Source organism: Lutjanus erythropterus, chromosome 15 (assembly GCF_056507025.1).
Source record: "Lutjanus erythropterus isolate fLutEry1 chromosome 15, fLutEry1.hap2, whole genome shotgun sequence".
In the NCBI taxonomy this organism is placed as follows: domain Eukaryota; kingdom Metazoa; phylum Chordata; class Actinopteri; order Lutjaniformes; family Lutjanidae; genus Lutjanus; species Lutjanus erythropterus.
In genome coordinates, this window is record NC_139331.1 from 2,270,636 (window position 1) to 2,294,253 (window position 23,618).

General features: G+C 40.0%; 1 pseudogene; it reads right to left on the reverse strand.

Moving 5' to 3' along the window:
- Positions 1 to 20,844: 20,844 nt before the first annotated feature.
- LOC146313867 (signal transducer and activator of transcription 1-alpha/beta-like) overlaps positions 20,845 to 23,618 on the reverse strand; it is a 33,515-nt pseudogene continuing 30,741 nt past the window's right edge.

The window sequence follows — 23,618 nt, forward strand, 5'->3', positions numbered from 1 at the left end:
AAAATGATTGAATTAGACAAATGGATTCAACTTCTTGAAATCCAAGAACTGGACACAGATGACATGAAAGATTGTTTCACTTATTTTTCAGATAATGAGATTATAGGACTTAATAACTGGCTAAATGACTGGGTTGTGTGTCTGTAGATCATGACTGCATTTACATTAACAAGCATGACTGCAAATGTGTTCCTCAGCTGCCTGAGAGCAGATGGAACTAAATATAATGATATAATATATTCTTGTGACTTTAAAGTGATGATGAACCAGATGAAGCAAATCATTGGGCCTCATGCAAGAACATTTTCTTACTCTTATCTTAAATTTCATTTACTTTTTTTCATACATAGGGCTTGTGCAAGCCTGACATGTCAGATTCAACAAACACTTGTAACTCCAGATATCTGTGTAAATGATCCACCTGTGTGTATCTGAGTGTACATGCATGAGACTTGTAAATTAGCATAGTTAACACGCAGAAATACCATATCAGGCTGTGCTTCCTGTCCCATATGTCAGGAAGAGTTCATTCATGAAAATGGCATCAAAGAGTAAAAAGAAGAACTTAATGAGTTTGGAGTTTGACGTGTTGCTTTCAGAGATCCATGAAGGAAAATCTGTCATTTTAACAATTTCAGCAGTGGAATTAAAAGAGCTGCTAAAGCAAAGAAACAGGGAATTGAGTGCTGTTAATACTGTGTTACCTGAAGGTCAGACTGTCACTGAAATAAACAAGAAATGTCTCAATGTGAAATTGGATTAAAAAGAAAAAAGAAGGACGCCTCGCCACAGCAAGGCGCGAAAGATAACTGCAGGCAGAGTACCAGCAGAATACCAGCAGACTGACTGTACATGACTCTGTGACAGGTCTGGACCACTCAGAAATTGTGTTTGTCTCTGAAAGAAAATTCAAAACATGATAAAACTGGTGAAAGCAGCAAGTTCTACTGAATCACTCATACACACCACCTAAGAACAAATCTGTTCCAATGACCCTGGAGTTTTACATCTAGTCCTCTGACTGAATCAAGTCACATTATGTCTTCATCAAACTGAGGAACATTTCTTAATGTTAACATCAGCAGAACAACGTATTATACAGATTTTTAGAAACACTGAGTCCAAAGTCCCTCTGCAGAAACACTCCCATCTAATAAATTATGGATTAAACACCAACCAAAGCCTGTAAAGTGTGTAACACCAAACATTTATATAAAATCTTAAAATTTATTCTGCAAATTTTATCCCCAAATAATAGCATAAATGTTCTCAAAATCATCATTACATCAGGTACGGAGAAGAAGAAATTCCTTCTATCGTAATTCATTTATCCCTTTTGCCTTCACCCTGGACAAGTCGCCAGTTCATCACAGGGCTGACACATAGAGACAGACAACCACTCACACTCACATTCACACCTACGGGCAATTTAGAGTCACCAATTAACCTAGCATGCATGTCTTTGGACTGTGGGAGGAAGCCGGAGAACCTGGAGAGAACCCACGCAGACATGAGGAGAACATGCAAACTCCAGACAGAAAGGTCCTGCCTCACCCTGCCTGCCCATGCATTGAATGTGACCCTTTATGGAGAATTAACATGTAATTGAAATACCTGAAGTCAATATTTTAAACATAAAGGTGGAGTAAGTGATTATGGAGAAAGATGGCTGATGGTTTAATGATTGTGGGATTGGCCAAAGTCTCCCATCACAGTCTAGATTTTCTTAAAGATTTTCTAAAGCCTGAAAACAAAACCAAGAGAAGAAGCAGAAGTCAAGTTTTTTGCTCAGACCACTTGAATTACATTTTTGATTGAAGGTTACTTTTGAACTTTTGCCCAGTGAGACCAAAAATAAACTGCCTACCCCAGCTTTAATGATTTTGTTGAGTGTCTTTTTTCTTCAGAAAAATCTATTTTGAACGTTGGATCCGAGACATAAATACTCATTAAGACTGAAGTTTTTCGCCGTGTGAGGAGTAAGGTAGAAGTTGTCAACAAGAGAACTGAATCAGCTTAATGAGTTAACAACTGTCACCCAATCAGAGAAAATCAGCTCAGGAGCTGAGATTGAAACCCCGAACATGGTTTGAAATTATTTCACAGTGTGTCATCATCATCATCCTTAATTAACAATTAACCTCAGAACTGTCGGATCTCTGTTAATGAACATTTCAGCTACACTTTAAATCCAAATCGCACTGGGTATTTGCACTGTGGACTCTCTCTCTCTCTCTCTCTCTCTCTCTCTCACACACACACACACACACACACACACACACACACACACACACACACACACACACACACATACTGTACAGTCCCCCCAACATGCAGACACAGACACAAAGATGCTGCTGCTGCTTAGTCAACATCTGCACGGGAAAACAAAGCACTAAATCAGACCCAGTGGGGATAAACAATCTGATTTGTCATCATCAGCATTCCCCACCACTGCCACCCCCCCTCCACCACCACCACAGCGGCAGCACACACCAGGCTGGTCGTCTGCCACTCTCCCTGCCCCCTCCTCCTGGAGCTGCAGCTACAGCAGCAGACACTCCAGAGGGCAGTGTTGCTCTCAGATTGGAGCGCAGGAACCAGCTGCAGTGTCTCCTCAGGGCCTCCTGGCAAGGAGGAAGGAGGCTCTCTTCCTCTTTTGTTTCCCAGTTGCTGCAGGACGGGACCCCTGCCAGCCTCCCTCTGTAACACTGAGTGGAAAAAAAAAAAAAAAAAAAAAAAAGTGTGTGGCAGAGCAGAGCAGAGCAGAGCAGACAGATCACAAATCTGCAGATCTGGCACGGCTCGCTTATCGAGTGTTATGGCTGCAGCGATACAGCAATTACAGCCCGGGCCAGTCAATAGAGAAGCATTTTATTTCCTCTCTCGGAGTCATACGGGGTAAAGGCACACCAGGTCTAACGGTCATGTTGCTGCTTTACATAGAAATGAGAGATGAAGAATAAAACCTGCTGCGTTCAGTCACAGGGAGGCCTGGTCTGCTGAGTGTACTCAAACTATGAATTATGCATTGTGTTTTCTTTGAGATGTCCATTTCCCCTGAGGTGCCACTTTCTGTTAAAGCATCAGGATGGATAACCTTATCTGTGCTGTCTGTACAGACTGCAAAATGGTAACCAAGCACAACAAATGTATTCCTCTACACTTCAAGATGGACCTCAGAGGACTGTAGAGGTCTATTCTGCACCCTGGAGATCTGGAGAGGTGTGCTTCACTTTCTGGGAAAACGGGAGAAATGTAGATGAATCTGGAGGAGTATATGGGTATATTCTAGATTTTGATTCCATCCATCAATCCATCCCAACTTAATTAAGGTTGGGTCATGATGACGGCAGGTTAAGCAAGGTATTCCAGTCTCTATCCCCGGCAATACTTTCCAGCTCTGACTGGGGGATCCTGGGTCTACCCCAGGGTAGAGCTTGAGACCTGACAGGACCTGACAGGACCCAACAGGTTTGTGTCAGGTCGGTATATTTTATGTATATATGTATTATTTGGATTTTACATATAACTATATAGATTTGGGGGCCTGCAAAGATCTGTGGTTTATCCACAAAGGTGTATTTGGATCCTGATGGGCATTTTTTCTAGATTTTTGACAAGCAATGACAAAGTGATTTGGATTCAAGAAGAATACAAAGGTTAACTTTGTTTTTTGTAAGATAGTTTTGGTGGATTTACTGTATTTGGATCATGGAGGATCTAGTACTAGATTTCGGCGGCCTTTAAAGGTGCATTACTTATTCATAATGACCATAAAGGCATATTGTGGCTCCTGTAGGAGAGCTGGGGTGTATTCATCAATGCCTGGGAGGTGTAGTATAGATTGAATTCTAGAGGACTGTACACATATTTTCTAGATTTTGTTGACCTCTACACAAATATTGTGGTCCAATGAGAACTGTAAAAGCATCAGATTCTTAGGGAAATGAAAAGATTAATTTGCATCCTGAAGTGGTCTGTGGGGTATTATCAGGATTGCAGATGTAAATTTGATGCCTTGGAAACAGTTAAGCTATTCTGGCAGATGTGGAGCCGTACATGTGCATTCTGGATCCAGTAGAACCTGGTTGCAGGATTTAGACCCTGTATGTTGTTAAGGTCTAATTACTGTGAGTATTGAAATGCATTGTGGACTCTAGACATGTGCCTTTAATGTTCTTATGTACGTTCAAAGGGTGTATTCATTGAATGCAGACGTTGGCTGTGTAAGAGGGTTTGGCTGGGCAGGGCTATCCTCATGTGATTGGGCGGTGATTTACAATCAATCTTGTACAGGACCCATCACGCCTCTCACTCTGCGGATTCCCTGGGTTGTAAATCAAGCTCCTCCTGGTCACAGACCCCACTCTGAGGAAAATGTCCATCTCAAACATCCAATCAAGTGATTTTATCCCATGGTGAGTCAGAAACTCTGATTTATTGGAGACCACTCAAAGAGCTCCCGGTGGTAAAGAAGGTGAACATTTTCTGCAGTGTTGAACTCAATCTGACGCCTGGCTCTGACATGTAATGACAAACACATCCCTCAGCGTCACTCCCGTCTAATCTGTATTCTAATACTTCAGTAGGAGAATAGGAGGAGGTCAAGGCTGACTTGAAAGCAGGCGCTATGAAATATCGACCCTGATAATGAAATATTCAGATTAAGCATCACTCACATTCGGGCAAATGTGTTCAAGACCATGGGTGCAAAAAACAACAAACATCAGCGAAAAGCATTGTAGGTGTAATCGCTCGCCGCTCACACCCATAACAAATTGACGGCTGTGTACATTTGTGCTTCCTGCGTGGGACATGTGAGAGGAGATTTAATCTGTTCCCCTGGAGCGGTCCCTCCCCTGTGACTGCAGAGGTCAAGGGTGCAAATCAGCCACGTTGATCATGAACACATTCCACTCCACATCCAGATCATTTTTCAAACCTGTAGTACACAAACCGCTGTCCTCACAGAGTTTGAGACCAATGCAGAGACAAGGACATGTAAACACTGCAGACTCAGAAGTCGCCTCTGGAGCAGGACCATAATGCAATATTTGCTGTAATAATTGCCTGAGCAGCAGTGTGTTACCCTCAAAAGATGAAGTAATAACAGTCAATCAAAGGTCCACAAATAAGCAGCCTTGTTTGCCACGCACCCAGCCTCTTGTTTTTGAACCCGTCTGGAACATTTCCAGGTTATTCTTTCTGCTGACTGAGAAATGATTGTTTTTTTCTCACAGGAACTGAGGCGTTCCCTCTGCTTCTGCAGCTGTGACTTTGTGCCACAGTGTATTCATTCCACACGCTGCTCATGTTAATGAGAGACTATGTGTCGCTTTATCCATACAAGGTCATACAAAACTCATTAAGAGTTGTTACAATGCCACTGTGCTTATATTGTATGTATCTACATATACTGTATGTTGAGCCCAAATCTAGAATCCACCATTAGTTGCTGAGGTTGTGTTTGGTGTGATGTGTTGTGTATGCCTCATTAGTTGTGGGGTCTCACCCTGTTTTCACACCAAACTTGCAACTTGGTGCAAATGTCACACTGAGTTGTAAGGCCATTATTTGGAAGAATACAGCTGCCCTCCCCTGAGTCAACTGTGTTACCAGACAACAACACTGAGGCAAATCAACACTTAGTTGGGCAACTAAAACACTCGATTAGGGCGAGGCGACTGAAAACTTGGGTAATGTTAAGGTTAGGCACAGGGCTGTGATGGTATGGATTTTTTTCTTTCAGTGCTGGAAAGGCCACATATTCCTGGGGGATGGCAGTTTACTGCAACACCCCATAAAATTCATTATGTTTTATCTGACCTCACTGAAGGATGTTGTTGTAAGAGTACCATGGCTCATCTCAAACTCATGGTGAGACTGACCTTTCAAAATAAAATCTGGGATGATGACAGTAATAGGGCTGCAACTAACCATTATTTTTGTTATAGATTAATCTATTGATCAGTTTTCTAAGTTAAAATGGTGAAAATGTGAGTACAGAGACCAGAAAATAATCACATTTGAGAATCTGAAAACGGGGAATTTGGACATTTTTTAAATAAAAAAATGGCTCATAACAATTAATCAAGATCAAGCCACAAGCCAAAATGCATGAGAATGAAGTTCTTCTATATATTTTAAGTGTTGTTGTCACTTCCTGAGCGTTTTCCCCTCTCCATGCACATTAGAAGTGAGTGAATTTGTGTCAGAAACCTCAGCTCTGCTTCTACGGCCCTCAGGGTTTTTGTCAAGATCAATAATTGATTGTTGACTTTTATTTTGTTTGACGTCTTTCTACTCTCAAGTCTGCTTCCAGGGATCAGAACCTCAATACAACCCCTGCATGGGTTACTTTTCTACATCATACAGCAAAAGATCATGGTCACAACTAATAACAGGCATGTCCACTACAGGACATTAAGTAAGATGTTTTACATGCCCATCCACCAGCCTGATCTCCACACCCTCAGGATCAACCTTGCCACATACAGTATAGGGCACACTACAGGACTTCTTACACTGGCACTGGAGGGTTGGATGTAAGGAGTAGGGTGCTAAATTGTCTAGTATGGATGTAATACCTCAGGATACTGGGCTGCCTGAGGAACTGTCAGAACCATAGTGGTATGCACTGACCAAATTTTCTGCGAGGTTTTGCAGCTGAAGTTCAATCTCCACAAGAAGCTTCCAAAGGTACCAAGTGTATTTGTGTGTCTCAGAATTCCCACAGCTACATAACGATACCATGCAAACAAATCAGTCATACAAATCAGGTCTTACAGGCGTCCAGTGTGTAGGATTTAGGATGATCTATTGGCAGAATATAGCAGAAATGGAATATAATGTTCTCATTAGTGTATAATTACCTGGAAATATGAGTTGTTGTGTTTTTGTTACCTAAGAATGAGCCCTTTATACCTAAAGAGAGCACAAATCTTCATCGGCCATGTTTCTACAGAAGTCCAGAACAGACAAACCAAACACTGGTTCTAGATGCAGTTTGGAAGGGGAGGGTGAGGTGAGGTGCTGCTAGATGCCACTAAATCCTACACACTGGTCTTTTCACTATGGAATACATTTCTTTATCAAAAGCATTGTGTGAAGTTGACATAACCTGAACATGCATGTGTGAATATGTCCTGTGTATGCACCCAGTGTACCTTAAACAGACCCACATGTCTATCTTCTGTTCATGTCAGTTTGTTTAACAGGATGAAGTGTTTCTTTCCATTTTCCAAATACAAATTCTTGCAGAAAGAAGAGGATTGTGTGCATATTTTATGGATTTATAAGCAATGTAAAATCAACACGAATGCTTTAATTTATACTTTGAGACTCTTTGTTCCAGTCAGGCAGTTTGTTTTGCCCCAACAAGCTGCTCTCCAGAGGAGGCAGCCTGTAAAATATGGTCAGCACAGTGTTGACATTATTACAGAATGGCCACAGAAAAGCGATTTATGGAACCATTATTCAATTAAGCATATTTTGAAATGAAGCCAGGTCCGTTCAACCTGCTGCGATGGGTGGACTTGCCTCTTGGTTCTCGGCTCCCTGGTTTGTGTAACACTGGTTTTCTGCAAGGGCAGCATGAATTATACTACAACTGCACTGTAATTCATCAGAGATGGGACACGTTTTTCCATTCACTCACCGTCCAAATGGAAAATCCATACACTTTTAACTGCTATTCATGTAAAATTCTCTTTGTCAGACAAGGTCATATGCAATAAAGTCTGGTCTGAGATGACATTTGAATGATTAAATGTGTTCAATACATTACACACAAAGGAAAAAAGCCTCAATAGCACAATTGTCCAGCCAAACTCCAGCTGAAGAGCTTTGATCATGAAACCTTGAACAGCAAAGATTTAAGACTCCACACACAACATGAGCTAGTTAGTAATTTCAAAATGATATAATTCCTCGGAACGCTGCTGTCAGTCTTCCCAGTCGCTCACCCCCTCTGAAGAACACAGTACAGTAGAACCAGCTGTTGAGTCGACTGACCAGAGGCCACTGCAGTTTCCTAGTCACTGGGGCATAATCAACACACACACAGCTGTTCCTGGTTATAACCCCTCGGTCTCTGAACAAACATTAACCCTGTTTTATGGCATGACTCATATAAGGAACTGAAGAGTTTCCTTCCAAATTGATGTGTCCTTCATTTGAAAATGCTGGATACCACCTGTGGTCACACAGTAAACAGTTACGGCTCACTGTGGGAGCAGCTGACCTCAATCCTTATTTTAGATATATTTAATGTTAAAACAATAATTTGACGTGGAAAATATGCTTGACTATATTGACTTTCTTGCTGGGAGCTGGATGACCAGATGGAAATGACTCTCTTTATTAACCATAGACTATAAACATGCCTTTGAAGCCTTGACTTTAGCATGTTAGCCGTCACCATCTTGGTTTTTTGGAGCCAGAGGTGATCGTATTTACCCGAGAGTTTGGAGCTGGGGAGGAGTGACTGGTGGCTAGTCTATGGTTGACACAAGTTACCAGCATGTCATGCCAGGGTTGCCACCCATCCCTTATAATACAGGGTCGTCCTCTATTGAAAGATAAAATGTACTGTCCCGTACTATGTCATATTTCAAATACTGGATGTGATTTGATCCATGCACCCCCTACTCAAATACAAGCACAACATTTTTGAATTTTCCCTGCTCAAACAAACCTGATTCAAATGATCAGCTCATCATCAAGCCTCTGCAGGAGTCTGATATTGACCTGATCATATGAATCAGGCAAGTTGGAACAGGAAAACATCTAAAGCATGCAGGGACAAGGATTGGGAAATGCTGTGATAAGTTATTAGCTAACTCTAGCATTAACTAGCTTGGTTAGGAATGTGCATCTGTAATTCTCCATAATTATCTGTGATATTAATTAGATGCTAATTTTGGGTAGCAAAAAACAAGCTTAAATCAAAATGTATTTACTGGAGAAAAAAACCCCAAAACAACTACATGTCTTTTAGTATGAATGAGACATTTCTAGTCGACCGAAGTGTTACAATACACTGTGTAAGAGTCACAGGACAACACCCACATTCACAGCTATGCACAGTCACACCTCTATCCTGACAGGTTGTCACAGTTGTGACTTGTTAATCACAAGGTATCCATGCAGAGGCATAGTCTGCTTTATTGTCTAACGTACTCTAAACAGTGATTTACAAAATGAAAATCATGCTGAAGACTTGGAATTACTTTGTAAAAAAGAAAAAGTTCAGAAAACTTTCAACTTCAAGGCAGCTTTCTTCAATAGATTTTTCAGCCCAACTCACACATTTGAAAAAGTTTCATGTTTTATTCAGATAAGGTACTTTTCTTCTTTGGATAAACTTTAATTTTAAGTTTTAAACACCCACAAAAACTTGTATTTTGAAAATTGTTGAGCAAACCCATTGAAGTGAATGTGAATAATGGTCAACAATTATTTGATTTTCAATTGAAACTTTTACTTTTCACCCAGCCAAATAATGACAGTTCAGTTTCATAGCTCACTGTGAGCAACTTTTGGAATACAACTTTTGGGGGGTTTCCACAATTCAAAGATACATGTTTATGTAAGAACAGAAAAGTAGATTATCATAACAAAAGATTTAGCTAACTTCGTTTAGTTTATTTCAAAACTCAAGAGTTGAAATTTTATTCAAAACTCAAAAACCAAGTAAAGGCAGTTGCATTTGAGTTTTATCAGCTTTTTTCCAGTGCAGTGGTTGAAACAATTCAGTCATTAACAGGAAACTGTTTATTGAAGAAATAAATCAAGTGACAGTTAGGTAGACCTTGAGTTCTGTGCCCAAACCTGAAGGGACCTGAGGGGTTTGGGCTGGGTCGGGCCTTATTTCTCAAATATTTCATGGGTTTAGGTTTGGGCATTATTATTATTATTATTATTATTATTATTATTATTATTATTATTATTATTATTATTATTATTATTAGTCATAGTAGTAGTATTAATTTCTTTTCTCAGTTTTTTTGCCAAGTTCCTCCTCATGTATTGTCCCTGTCTCTGCCAGCTCTTACTCTTTGGTACATACAGAGACACTTATTAAGAAAAATGTCGGGCTACAATTGGGTTTGGGCTGAAATATGCTAATAAGGGACAGGTTTGGTCAGTTTTGGACAGAATTTTGTCAGGCTCGGGCCTTGTCAGGCTCAACATTTCAGGCTAGATTAAAGTTCTAGAATTGGGCTCATTTTCTCATAGGCTTATATAAAATCGGACTACTGTTTGCAACCAGAGGAGCTGTCCTCTGGTGGCCATTACACAGAATGCATTTTTAAGCCACTTCTGCATTCACTTCACTTTTCAGACCTGAAGGTTACGTCCACTTCTTTTACAGAGTCTATGATATGAACCTACTGCTGACAGTTGGCTAACTTAGCTTAGCATAAAGATTGAAAAAAGGAGGAAATATTTTGTCTTGTTTTGTCCAAAGTTCACATCTAACTCTTGAAAAGAAAAAAAAAGTTAAATATCAAACAATTGCTTTAATCTTGAAATGATAACTTTTTTTTTTTTTTTTTGCATTTTTCACTCTTAAGTGGAAATAAAGTGATTTACTCAGTCATTTTCTGCTGTATATTCACATGGTTTATGTATATATTTATATATTCCAGAGTTATATACTCTATAAAGTTTAAGATTATCTCATCTTTCCCTGAAGTCTAAGGACTAATCTTTTCCTGAATTATGTATCACATTGTGAGGACATGCTGCTGCAGCTTTCACAACCAACTGTGACTGTGACAACACCTGACTCTATAATGCTGTGGCTGAGGAGGGTGAAATGGCATTACTGTGGTATGAACCATGGACAATCACCACCATGCTGCCTGCACTGGAGATTAGATGGTATGAAGGACTCCTGCTCCACCAATTAATGTGCTCAGTGGCGCCGTAATAAGATTACTTTACAAGTATGCGCAGACACACTGGATCCTTGTATGACTCCTGGCAGGAAGTGTGAGGTTGTTATCCTGAGCTGAGGTGCAGAGAGCAGAGGACAGGGACAGTGGTGATTAGCCCAGATTTAATGCCGTACCCTCAATGTCCACATCTGAGCGCTAATCACCCCGCCAGGGGCAAGGCAAAGGGAGGACAAGCTGCTCGGCGAATCGCACCCGACGAGCGCTGGTGCTTCACAGAGAGGAAGAGTAGGAGGCAACAACTGTAATCAGTCAGGGCCCCTGTGGAATAGATGATGGTGCAGCTGGGCTCAGGCTTTGTAAGCTGTGCTGTTGTGTAACAGGGACAATAAAGAGATGTGGTCTATTTTAGAAATACTTTGAATCACAGTCATTACAGTCGGATAAAGACACACAGCAGGCTCAGCCTTAAAAGAACAATACAAAAGTACAGTATGAAGCCCTTTTAGTGGCTACTGGAGGAGGCTATTTTCATGACATTTTATGAAAAGATGGGTAGGACCAACAACATAATGATCTTTATATGGACAATAGGTCAAATTGAATGTTTAATATAAGAAGTGTCACTTGTGATGATGAAGCCTCTAAATATTATCATCGAGCTGCAGTTCCCCTCAGCTCTGTTGTGTTTTTAGATTTTTCAGCTCATCATTGTTGTTTTTAACCTTCAAATTTACTGTTTAGTTGAACCTTGTCACTCTCACCGAGGCAGAATGCAGCTGTTTTTGGCAGTTAGCTACTCGATGCTGAACATTTCACTCCACTGCTACACCAATGACACGCAGCTGTTTCTCCCAGTAAAGACATCCGACATTTCAAACCTCTCCAGCCTTGCAGATACTAATAAATAGATGTGATTGCTTTAAATTTAAGTCTGATAAAGATGAGATCCTCATCTTTGGCCCTTTAGGATCTTTGGATCCTAGCATCCAGTCCTCTCTTGGTCTTAGTGTTTTTGTTTTTTTTTAACACACACTTAACACACATTCAGTCCTGTTATCACCTGATGAATATTTATTGCTAGGATACGATCAATGATAACTTTTAATGACACTCAATCCTTTATTCATGTTTTTTTCTCCTCATGGTTAGACTATCAAAATGGTCATTTAATGGGTATTAAATTAGAAATCAATTCATAGACTCAAAAAATGCAACAACAAGGCTGCAAACAAAAAACAAAAAACTCTTACTACTACTACTACTCATTATTATTATTATTATTATTATTATTATTATTATTATTATTATTATTATTATTATTATTTGTTTTTGTTTTTTGTTTTTTTAAACCCAGTATGAACTTGCCCCAGAATACATCAGACTAGCAAAACATCATCCCAAGTTGGCAAGACCACGGCTCCTTCTGGGGGAAAACTCACAGTTTTCGTTATAATGGGAGAGATGGAGAATGCTGAAAAGCTGCTGTGTAGCAGCTTGTGAAACAAATAAACATACATATCCATCACGATCTCTGGTTCTGCATCATTACTGGACAGGAAAGGATCCCAAAAGGAGAGCAGTAAGAAGTAATGAGCATCCAGAGAACACTGATTGTTACTACTGATGGGAAGCTAACGTTAGCCTGAGTGTGAGGCTGCTGGAGTTCTGAACAGCAGTGTCATCTCTGACTAAATCTAAGTCTAGCTTAAATAAACAGTTGTCTGTTGTAAGCTTTTATTATTTACAGACAGCATTAAGCCTCGGCTCACTGATAATCTTGGAGTAGACTGAAGACTGAAGGAGGATGACAGCTGACTGATTAACCTTCATTTATTAAGATCTCACCAATGCTCAGGTTCAGACAGGGCACAGAATAATTCTTAGATATGTCTATACAATAAAGGTTTGTTTAAAGGACCAGTGTGTAATAATTACAGGAATTTATGTACATAAATGAGATATATTATATATAAGTATGTTATTTATTATTATCAATCAACGTAAACTCATAATCTTTATGTTCCCGTTACTTTAGAAATAGCCATTTATAGTTACATACTGTCGGGTCGACTTACAGAGATCATCATCCAGAGCGGACAAACTGCACTAACAGTGAGTCTTGGGAAGCCCATGCCGACCTTACGTAGACGCCGCAGCATAAACACGGAAGTAGACGGGAAGGATAGACGCGGGTGATTGCTGGCAGACCATTTAGCGTTGTGAACCTTGAACAAAAAGCAGCGGACAGTGAATCCCTGTCATCCAAGAAGCGGAGACGCGAAGAAAGTAAACGCAAGCGTGACAGGAAACAGCAGGTAATTCATCCTACACACATAATTGTAGTTTGTTATGAGATAGCTTTCGCTCGCCATTTTGACCGCTGACGGCCACCATACTCGTGGTGAGAGAGGGGCGGTGTCGGGGTAAATTCTCTTAGTTGCAATCTAAGGTTTGAACACTAGATGCCACTGGAAATCACACACTTCTCCTTTAACTCCACTGCATTGTTGTGTATGGGATCAGATCCTCAGGCAGGAAGCTGCTGACTCTTCCCATCTTATGCTTAAAGACTAAAAGGGGCTAAGTGTTTGCTGACTGCTGGTTTGTTGGCTCCTTGGCTATGAATCGACCTGCCTGAGAACTCCAGCTGGCTACATCAGTAACTTTTTTAATATGACTTCTGAGGACTTACTTCTGTTGAGAAACTTTATTTTAATTTTTAGTAATTCCTAACTGACTCTTCAGTCTCACTGTACTTTTATTATTGATGTGGCACTTACGTCTTGCACTGCTCTGTGTTGATTTATGTTTATAAAACCGGTGCTAGAAAAATAAACTCAAGAAACTCAAGATGTCACTGCTGTGTTTGCCACCACACAACTAGAAAAGCCAGTGATATCAGCTTTAAGGAGTGGTCAGTTTAAATGTGAAGTTGTTGTTGTGTGCAGCACAGTTACTTTTCACAGTTCAGTATTATGGCCGTCTTAAAGGATTCTTGGCAGGAAACCGTCCCATCCACCCCCTGCCTTCTCCTTCATAGTGTCCTTCCACAGACTTTCTTGTACAGTAAGTGGCAGTTGGTGCAGCACCCCCATCGCAGCAGTGAGCAGGAGTGCTAATGCCAGGACCCCACATGAATAATGGGAACCCTGTGCAGTGGCCCAGCTGCTCCTGTCAGGCCCCAGTGCAGCCAAAGCCAAACAGCAGGCCCCTCACACTCTGCTCTGATAACACGCTCTGTCATCGTCCAGCCACACAGGAACGAGGCCAATCACAACTGACCGCAGCATGTGGCGATATCTCAGACCCCTGCCCATCTGCTTCCTGGCCGGACTGACCTTGGAGGTCACTCAGACAACAGAGGTAAAACCAAGGATGAGACCGGTGGCTCTGAGTAGATGACCTCTGAGTGAATTATGGACCTCAGCTTAGTCTTGTGTGGGACACTTGGACTTTGTAGCTGAACTCTTTTGAGAACCTGGTCTCAATTACAAGGTTTAAACACAAAAAATGCATAGCATGTGCACCAGACAGTTGCTAGCTAACTGAAGTTTGGTTTATCAGGACTTTTTTTGGTTTTGTTGAAAACAGCTGCCTGCTGCAGCTGCAAACTGCTGGATGAAAGTGTTGGAATTGTGCCAAACAGGAATGGTATGGACTATAAAATGAAAACAATAAGCTGAAAGACAAAAAAAAGTCCCAGAGCTGAGGCAAACTGCGGAGTTTGTCATTAATTCTTTGTTGGTTTTTCACAACCATGCTTGAGGAGCGATGGAGCATGCAACAGGATGATGTAATCAGGGTACCAAAAAGAGTCAACTGTAATCTATTACAGTTCCAGAAAAAAAGACGTAATCAGATTACAGATACATTTAGCAAAAATGGGTATTATTAGCAGGATTAAAATTTTATAATACATTTTGAAATAAAGAACTACCATGTGCAGTGTGCAAACATTAGGCTACAACACTTCATGACAGACAGACAGACATGATATACAGTGCAACACTTAATGTTAGCTATCCAGACCAACTGGAAATGTTCATTAGACCAAGTGCTAATTTTAGCTATACAGCCCAACCACTAACCCTAGCTACACAGAATTGCAGTAAGCTTGTCTTACTTGTCAAATACTACTACTACTACTACAGCTACTGGAAAAGATTTTAGGACCTCAGATGGTGATGCTGTTGACCAAGATGGTGGGTGGATATAAAGACGTCACAAACTAAGTTTATGGCAGTTTACTTGAAGTTTGAGTGAAAGTTGTGATTAGCATTATTTACAAACTACCTCTAAATGTGCAGAATTACTGCTGTTAATCTAGACATGCATTCACACTGAACAAAGGGAAGCTAGCTGGGCAAATAATTAATAAAACCAACACCAAAATTAAAACATTTGGCATATTTAGTGAGGTCATCTAAAAGTAATGGAAAGTAATCTACGTACTTAAATATTGTGATAATTGGTTTATGGGTCTCAAATTTTTTTAACAAGTGATTAGCATTGGAATACAGTTTTATAGTAATCCTCCCAAGCCTCACCGCAAGTGACAAATTTTACATAATATAAAATGATTTGATCCATAACTAATGCAAAATATAGATGAGTGCAGCTTTCAGTAGACAACCAATGACTTTATTAACTCTTTAGGGGAGAATTCAGTAACCTGTGGAGAGACATTATCTGTAGCTAAAACTTTCCCACTTAAACATTTGAAATAAAATGTCCCATTCAGATAACTGTAACTTACTACAGGTAATGTATTTGGAACATAATGCTAACATTTGGGTCTAATAATAACCCAAATAAATATATATGTGGCTATTTAAACCCTTTGTTTCCACTGTATGTCACACAATCTGATGGTGACATCATGCAAATACAAACTTACATACCCTATGTAAACTATATGCCTGTGGTGATATTTATAGAAGCAAAGACAGACAGAAGAATCAGTGTAGCCACATGGGCAGACAAAGGACAGCGATTGACCTGCTGTGATAAAAGTGCCACGAGCTGTCAGTGTGTGAACGGCACGGACTGACAGAAACTGTCTTCGCTTCGTGACTCTGGGGCTATCGCAGCAGTGTGCACATCAACAAGCCGTCAAGCTTCAGTTCAAACCCATGTTGAGAGAAAATGACAAAATATTGTCCATCATGCTACGGGCCAGGGCACATGATGGAGAGCATGAGTCACAGAGGGCGTTTAATGTGACGTTTTGTTGTGATCCCTGCAGAGAAAGCAGCTCATGTAAATGAGTGCCCACTGCTTGAGTTTAACATTGTCAGCACCCATCATGTTTCTAGCTTGTCAAACCCCTATTTATAATACTTTTGTGTGATTACAGATGCTTTCATATTATAAACCCTAATCTCAAAAAAGTTGGGATGCTGTAAAATGAAAAAAATAAATAAAAACTGAATGCAATGATTTGCAAATCCTTTTTGACTTATTCATTTGAATACAGTACAAAGACAGAATATTTAATCTTCAAACTGATAAACTTGTTTTTTGTAAATATACACTCGTTCTGAATTTGATGCCAGTTCCAAAAAATGCTGGGACAGGAGCAACAAAAGACAAGGAAAATTGTGGAATTACTAAAAAACACATTTGTAACATTCCTTAGGTGACTAGGTAAGAGGTGACAGTATCATGATTGGGTGGTAAAGGGGCACCTTGTGAGGTTCACAACTGCATATAGTCCAACAGTCTAAGAAAAAATGTTTGTCAACTACAAGGAATTTCAGTATTTCTGCAGTCCATGATATTATTGAAAGATTCAGAGAATCCAGAGAAATCTCTGCACATAAGGTACAAGGCTGAAAACCAACAGTGAATGTCTGTGACCTTTGACCCCTTAGTCAGCACTGCATTGAAAATTGCATTAAAAACCCACATCATTGTATAAAGGATACTACATGGGCTCAGAAACAGAAACACTGCAGACTTCTCTGGACCTGAGCTCATCTGAGATGGACTGACACAAAGTGGAAAAGTGTTCTGTGGTCTAACGAGTCCACATTTCTGATTGTTCTCACAAATCATGGACAGTGTGTCCTCTGGGCTAAAGAGGAAAAGGACCATCTAGACTGTTACCAGTGCAAGTTCAAAAGCCAGCATCGTAGATGATATGGGTGTGTTAGTGTCCTGTCACATTATTATGTCATGTCATCATATCATGATTAATGCTGAAAGGTACATACAGGTGTTTGGAGCGACATATGCTGCTATCCAGACGATGTCTTTTTCAGCAGGACGATACTGAGACACATTCTGCACGTGTTCCAACAGCGTGTCTTCGTAGTAAAAGAGTTCAGGTACTAGACTGACCTTCCTCTGACTTTTCCTCAAGTACTACCATGAGGTTAACATTCTGACAACTACTGGATGGATTCCAATGAAATCCATTACAAGTATTCATGGTGTAAAGAGGATGAATCCCTCTGAGGCTTGGGTGTGTACTGGTATACATGGTACACATAGCTTTACTGATTTGATATTTTAAGCTGCTCTCATGCAGACAGTTCAACTGTTAGGGAGAATATACTAGAATTCCTGAATGTATTGTTTTTAATTAGTAGCAGCCTGTTTTACGACACAGTCAACAGGTTGTGTGTTGGCAAAGGGAACCATTTTGTCCTGAAGTAGTCATTGTCAGTTGAAGTTATCATTAACTATGATTGAAATATTACCTTCACTGAGGCAAAAAAAATGTTTAATTTGCCTTAACTTAAAGCCTTAATGACAGAAGCAATTATCCCTTCAACATGTCAGTTAATCCTCCATAAGAAAACACACACACACATTTTATAGTTAATGCCTACAATGTACTTCTTCCTCCCTGTCAGAAGAATACACTAACTCAATGTTGTGAATAAATATTATGCCAGAACAGATTTTAGAGGTTTACAGGAATGTATGGCAGCTCAAGGTTATGTTCAGTACTTTTTCCACTTTTGAAGAGTCCCCCGCTGTATTATCAGCTGATTTAACACTGTGTTTAAACCACAAATATATAATAGAAGTAGAGCAGCAGAATTTCTTGTTAACCCTAACCAATGTTTTAGTGCCTATAGTGTACTATAATCATATAAACCTAACCACTAACCTTAAAGCACTCTGGATTTTTTTTTTCTTTTGTACTTGGGAGAAGCAGAAAAAGCTGACAACACAATATTGACATCTGGACTTGTGTTCCTGGTCATTAGACAAATTAAAGTCTAGTGTTTTTTATTCTCTTTTTATTCATGTTTTGGTCTTTCAACTGACTTTTTAGCTGCTAAATGATCCATTATCTTCACCAGATAATGGCTATCTTTGTCTTCTCCTAGATACTTGGAAACTATGAGATTGAGATATGAGATTTTTTTTTTGTTGTTGTTTCTGAAAATATCTTCCTGCTGTAGCTTGAAATAAGGTTTTTGACAGTGGTTGAGAGTTTTAAGGTAAAAAAAACCAATTGGCTAAAAGAGGGTCTATTGTTAATATAAACAAATATTGATTAGTGCAGCTTTCACATGATTAACATTACTTTATTTGCACTAGCCTATTGACATGATCCTAACTTTAAATGGACTACCCAACTGGAGCCAACTGACTCTTCCTAAGTCCTGCCCCTTTTTGCTCTGTCTTCCAATGACAGATGAGCAAGCTTGGTATCCAGCGGTATTAAGGAAAACTAGATACAGCATTTGAGACAGGCCTCCGTTCACTCCTATAAGAGCTGCTCAGAGGCACATGACAGCAACTTCTGCACATGCTTCCTTCAGCAAAGTGACCTTCCACTAGGTTGAATGGGGATAAAATGATTTAATGGTATTAATTGAAATAAATTTTATAGGACCAAATTGATCAACTACTGATATTGAAACAAATCATTTCATGGGGGCTATGATGCCCCAAAAAAAACAGATCTACAGTTTAACAACTGTTTCCCCACAATTTACGTTCATGGAAAACATCTTTTTGGGCCACAGTGCATCACACATGTTGTCATTACACAATTTGGCCACTAGGTCAAATGGGATTCAAAGCCAAAAGCTCCTCCTGGGGGCCTGGGCAGAACTGGAAAAGGAATACAAGTTTAAAGATGTTTAAAAGATGTTCCTCAGGGACCTGAAAAAGTAACATATGCTAAATAGTTACATCTTAAGTTAGCTAATGTCAGCAAAATTCTAGGTAATTACAGCTAATCTATACCAATAAATGTAGGTGTTGTTGATGAATCATTAATTATTCATGAATTTAATTTTGATTGTTTAGTTAACTTGTGCCCTGTCCTCTTACTTTTTAGAGTTCATCTTCACTAATGGTCTATAATCAAACTTGTACTGTTGCTTTCAGTAGAGGGGTTGAAGAGGGAGGTCAGTGATAGAAAAAGAGAAAGACCTGTGAATAATATGAACTTAGATGTATACATGAATTGAATGTTGTTTGGGTTGAATGGAGGGGTTGCAGGGGTTTGGAGAGTATAAAAATGTGTGTTTTAGTCACCTTTTATTATTTTTTTATATAATATTGGCAACCTTATGGAGTGTTTTTGTTGAGTTTTTTTGTTTGTTTTCTTTTCATTTTGTCTATTCCATTGTTTGTTATATACCTTGTTACATGTCACAATGGTACCTCACATTTGAAAAAAAATAACATATGAAAAAATAATCTTCACCAATCACAGCCTAGCTAGTTACATCTGATAGCTTATGTTAGCAAAATGCTAGCTACCTAGCTACTCAACATCAATCGTTTGCTAGCTAGCTGGTTAGTTAGCATTTGCTAGCTAACATAATATGTGACTATGTATCACTTTTACTTGTCCTAGCGACATCTTTTAACCATCAACAAAATTTGGGTTTCTTCTCAACATTGAGGAGCTTAGCACATAGCATTCCTAAGACCTGGAGACAGGAAAGAAAAAAGTTAACTCTGGCTCCACCAGGTAGCGAGTTATTGGAGCACAGAGCAAAACGGGGTGTGATTTAACAAGAAATTGACTGGTTCTTTCTTGTGGCCATGTTTAATAGGGCAGTTTTCTGCTATTCCCACTGGTTGAAAAGATATGGCATATTCCTGATCTGAGTCACGCTGTGCTCACACTCTTTCAAAGTACAGTACATTATAAACATATCAAACTGTATGTGTGGATAAGTAGGTGTAAGGATGCTGGGAGGTGGCAGTGTGTGGCAGGTTTGGGAACCCACAATGGGAGGCAGCCAGCGGAGAGGAGGGTGGTGGTGGTGGGGGGGTACCACTTTGCAGCTTTACTGACAGGAAGCAGGCCGGCTCTGTCCCCACATTCCTCCAACAGATGTTTGACAGAGAAAATATTTTCACAGCTGGAGAGGGAAGGGAGGGAAAATATATGTTTTACGATACATCACACTGGAGGTGGCGAAAACCGAGGAAAAAAAACCTCCACATGTGTGATATTTAACTGTACATGAGTGTATGTACTGTCCTCAAGGCTGCTGCTGGGAAATCCTATTGGATGGTTGGTCACTGTCTCCTCCCATAACTCCCTGGGATCATGTCCTTGTGCTGATGATGGGAAATTTATCCATTAATCTTACAGGCTTGTCCTTCTAATGATTAATGTAAGAAAACAGCAGCTGCTCTCTATCACTAACACGCTGCTATAATGTGAGGTGAGTGGTGATGATGAAGGTGTTGATGATGATAAAGCTGTAGGAACTACAAAAGTGCATATTCTGGAAATGTGTGTGGTTGCTGAGTTCAGCAAAAAAGAGAGAAATTGCCAGGCGGTGTATCCATCTCTGCACCGATAACACAACTCAAAGGACAAGTCTGACCACAAATCCAAACAGCGCAACAGAGAGAAAAATGTCTGCACTGTACTGCAGAACTGTGCCATGAGTGTTGACAAGAAGCAGAGCAGTTTCACATCTCTCTTTTCTGGCAAAGTCAGATGTTAGAAAGTGAGAAGTGGTCTCCGTCGGGCCGACGGCAGGGAGACTTCCAGCTGCAGCCGACTGTACGAGCCGCTGTCTCCTCCCAGGAGAGACGCTTCCCGGCTGTCTGAGCTCTGAAGCTCCAACCGCCAGAGAGCAATTACTCTCTCCTCCCCGCACTCGTCCTCAGCTGTTTGGACACAACTGAAACTGTTGAGATGACAATTTATCACCTCATAATCCTCCCCACCGACGCCAACCCACAAACAGTTCAATAACAAACAGCTTATTGGCAGACAGTTCAGTCCTATATCATCCAATCTATAAATTATAACATCTATCATTTATTTGTTTTGACATATCCTTCAATTGTAGTTATCCTCAGCAAGTACACAGAATATTCTTTTCAGCAAAAAAACCTGCTGCATTCACTGAGTTTTAGTTTTAGTTTTGGTTTACTCCTACTGGCCAGTCCAGTACATTCTCATACCTAAACAGCAGAATACACTGATTGTCAGTTACTTCCAAAACTACATCTATTACCGGACGCTACTGGCAACGACAGGCTTACATTAGCTAACTTAACTATGTTACATAGGTTACATGACATAACTTATGTGACCTTAAACATGTGGTTTATGTTGTAAAATGTTTGCAGTTATTGGTCAGGTTTAGGCAATATAATACCTGGTTAGGGTTAGAAAAAGCTCATTTTTTGGATTAAAATAACTATGTTATGTCATGTGACAGAGGTGATGTTACTTGCAAGTTGATATAACACATGTGACACATGCAGTTTACAAAACGGTTGCAGTTTGGTTAGGTCTAGGCATAAAAACTACTTGGTTAGGTTAAAAGATCATGGTTTGGGTTATAATAACTAGGTTATGTGATGTGATGAAGTGACATAATAAAGTATTAAGTTACTCAAAACTCTAAATAACTCTATGTTTACTTTTCATTTCACGAAAGACTGAAACTATGGTCTCTGCTGTGAAAATCCTGTGCTTGTCTGAGCACCATCCACCTCACTTTTTCCAAATGCAGTCCTTCTCGCTCCTTATCGACCCTTTTACAGCCAGCGTCATCAAAAAGCTGTGCATGCATTGCAGCAACAGATAGAGTGGTCTCCTCCACTCATCCAGACAAGTTATCAAGCTGCAAACATTAAATTAGATGTTTTACTAGCACAAAAATCACCAAAATGTCTGCTTGTTGGGTGTAATCTTGACAGAATCAGAAGCAAAAGCGGAGGCAGTGTTGCAGATGGCGGTGGTCTGTGCTGTCAGTAAATACAGCAGATTTTTTTCTTTTTCCAGTCCTGTGGCTGTGTCTCACTTTAACAACTGTAGTATGAACAGCATCCGTCTGCATCCATGTGCATATTTAATGTTTAACATAAATGAGCCTTAAGCGTGTCAATGATGTCATCCCAGAAGGATGGCAGTGTTTGTCAGTGCCTTCCAAAATCCCAATATGGTGTTTTCTTATCCACTATCTCTACGGTCTGGTTAAGCCTAGGCAACTAAAACTATCTTGCTGGGGTTATTGTTATGATCCTTACCTGTGACATGGTTAGAAGTAGCACAATTTTGTTGACAAAAAAATTGTGCTGAAATATATTCATCAACAATATTTTTTCAGTTTTCTTATTCTATGATGAAGACAGTGAAGGCAGTGACGAAACAAAACTGACTTTACACACCAGCAGCATACCACCAACAGTGTCAAAGTCTGGATCTAGTGGAACCCTATGGTTGTAGGAGTTCAGTAGGTCTCAGGACTAAGACTGAGACTAAATTTACAAATAAATGACAAAATTAACACTGTTTAGAAGAGACATGTAGGTTAGGGAAGGAATTTGAACCATAGCGTCAAAATTTGACACCCAGCTTCACTGTGACTTCTGTCCTAACTCTGTCCTAATGATTAGACTGCTTGACATCAGTGTGATAGTAGCCTGACCAGACAGACGAGGGGCACAAAGAACAATAGTTAGTGAAAGGTGCAACAATTTTATTTTTATCCCAGGGTTGTGTGTTATTGTAGAAAACAACTGATTCAGGATCTGGAGTTAATTGGGGCTCCTCACGACATTCCAACGGACTAAAAGTCTTCAAACCTGGTATTTATCTTGCCAAATTTAATAACTTCTGTGATCTGTCCTGTGACATGGATCCATAGTAGCACAATGCGCACACCAACATGGTGAAGTGGAGGAGGACTGATGTTGGTGCTGCCAAAAGTGAAGTTCGTCTCAGCACCTCCTTCCTAATCATCTATGATTATGTCAAACAAATCATGAAAAATGGTAAGCTAGGATTAGTTGGGTCCAACACGTAGTCTGCAGTGTCTTTTGTCCAAGTAATGGCAAGAACTAATAACTCTATGACCACCTTATCTGACACTGTTGAAAGGTGGAAATATTGTAACTACATGTAATTACACCATGCTACTTCAGCCTTTGCTCCTGACAGAGGACAATCATTATTAGCATGACCACAAGAGTTTGTTTTTCAGGAAAATGTTAACATAAGTTGTATAAAGGATTTGAACAGACATCAGATGCTGTCTCTGGAGACGGTGCCTTGACATCAGCCCATACTGTCCGTTTACCTCAGTCTGAACTCTCTCCTGAATCCACTCTGTTGTGACAGCTGTGAGGTCTGTGTTTGAAGATCCTCTCAGTGGAAGGAAAACATGGCCTCTGAGAGGATCAATATCCCTCCTGTTATTATTGCTGGTGTGGTCAGGATGGTTGTGGAGTCTAGCTAGGGCCAGCAGGTAGCTGTCA